This window comes from Triticum urartu, chromosome 5A (genome assembly GCF_056163025.1).
Source record: "Triticum urartu cultivar PI428250 chromosome 5A, HENAU_Tu73, whole genome shotgun sequence".
NCBI classification, from domain to species: Eukaryota; Viridiplantae; Streptophyta; class Magnoliopsida; order Poales; family Poaceae; genus Triticum; species Triticum urartu.
The window spans coordinates 674,030,094-674,032,615 of NC_141877.1; positions in this window are offsets into that span (position 1 = coordinate 674,030,094).

The window sequence follows — 2,522 nt, forward strand, 5'->3', positions numbered from 1 at the left end:
GAACGACGTCAGCGAGGCGCACAAGGATATGACGCTGCATGCACTGAGCGACTATGAGCCGTCTAGGGGGCCTACCAGCAAGGAGCGGAGGCCAGGCCCCAGCAACGACCGTGACACCGGGATCGGATGAATACCTGCAGCGAGTCATCGCCCATGATGTCATCGCGGATGAACGGGTACTCGTCGTCCTAGCTTCGTGGCTGTTTATGGCTGCACAACATGGCAGCGGCGGCAGGCCGGGGGATTGCCACAGCGGCGCTGGCCAGGACCCTGGTGGTTGTCACCCATGATTGGCGGTGGCAGGATGAGCGCAACCTCCACGTTTCGGTCGCGACATTGTGCTCCAGCTCCCTTGCATCGCCGCTGATTGCGGGAGCTTCTACACGTTTATAGAGGATTTTAATCGGGAGATCCAAGTGCGTACGGGGTTACAATCACAAACTGACCACAAAAAGGAAACAATCAATCAAACCTAGCCTTGCGGGATACAGAAAACTAAAAACCTAACGCAGCCTTGTGGGAAAAAGAGAGGATTGAAGGATGGCGCAGCCCAAATAAGAAAGGAATTGATTGCCGAATCGCATAACCCAATCGACGGCCCAATCAAAGAACGCAGTCAATTAGGAATAAGCAGAACGCACGGAAAACAAAATAATGGAAGGAAAACAACAAATAACGTATGGAAAACCTTGAAATCTTCCACCCTTTAATATTAATATTAGGTAAAGATATGCAGGTAAAATAGTACCACCTCGGATGTAGAAAATAGTATAGATGAAAAAAACTGAAAGCGTAAATTCACGGGAAGAAGCGTATTGTGACGGTGAACCCATGGAGTCAATCCGTACTTTATTATTAGAGAAATATTGGTGCCTTCGGAGCACGATGACAATTGGAAGTGGTTCATGGGGGCGGTAGCGGGTAATTGTATTCTCCTTTGGGATCTATGATCTGGTCGAGCAAAAATCCCGCTATTTACTCTTGAATTGATTCTATGCGCTCCTCTACTAGGAGCTGCTCCCCCACCTCTCTGAACTGTTAAGAAGGAGATCAATATGCATGTATATTAGTTGTGTGACTAGGTATCGATAATGGTGTAAAAATTATGAATAGTGTTCTGACAAACGTACCAGTCCTGTCTTTGAGATCTGCTCCTTTCGGACGCCATCATGTGAATGTTCTCGCAAACATAGTATACACACAGATTATTTCCCGGCGCCTGCTTCAGGGCCTTTACGAAAATGGAATTTGATCAGATAATAATTAATCAAGCATTATAATTAAAGAGATGGCAGCTAGCTAGCTAGTTTTACTTAATTACTTACCTTGGGTCGATACCATTTCAGCTTTTGTTTCCATTGACCTGGAGTGACGCTGATGAACTTTGCCCAAGCCCTGACCGTCGACAAAGAAAATGAATAAAGGGGTTATTAAATAGTTCATATCAGGAAATGACGAACTAAATAGGCCGAGATATAGTTTATAATGATTGAAATTACCTGTTGACTATCCGAAAGAAGATGGTGTAGTCACTTTCCTTTTTAAGTAGTGAGTCCAGTATTTCAACTGTTCCTTCATCAACTTTAATGATTAACAAGATACAGTGAAATCTGTATCCACACACGTTTGCATGTCTTAATTAAGCGGGCATATGTAAGCAAAAACATGTAGCTAGCTAGTAGGCAAAAACAGAATTTGTAGTACAAGACAGTGTGACTCACTCGAAGTTGTAAGGAAGTAGTATATCTTCATTGGTATTGAGGCGCTTGAAGAACACTAGCATGCTTTCCTCTATACTTTTTTCATAATATGCATCTAATTTCCATGTGTATTCATTAATGGTATTTGGGTCAATGAACCCAATGCCATAGCGTCCATCTTTTTTCATTTCATACATCTTTATCCTGCATAATACCACAGAAAATAATATAGTAAGGATAATTATAGGTAATGATTGATGAAAATGATCACTACAGCTAGCTTGAGACTTAAATTACAGAAAGAAATCAACTACAGACAATAGCAATTGACGATAGATTTGTCGAGTGAGTCTTGATTGTATAACTGAAATAGTTCTGAATACTCAACGGACACAACTTTCTCATGGAAGTAATGATCCTTCTTGACATTCATCATGAGGGACTCTCGATTGGAAATCTTGGTAATGTCCATGTACCATTGATGCAATTCATACATTCTCGTTGGGAGCTTCTTGACCTCGTCTGGCTCGACCAAAGGTTGGCCCCGAACATATTTCCGTTTTATTTCCTCCTCTCTAAGCAGAGACATGGACTCGATGTCGAGGAGTTGTCCAACAGTGATCTTGAGGATTTCAGCCTGCCTTATATGCTCCTCGGTTATTACCACATCGCCCAGCTCGGGAACGTAAACGGTTTGCCCACAATAATTTTGGGAGCGCCTACTCTCAAGTGTTGTTGGCATAACAAGCGGGGGATCCCTATTAGCAAAAGGGCTATAGATGAAATTGACACTAATGGCGCACCAGAGAAGTGGTGCGCCAC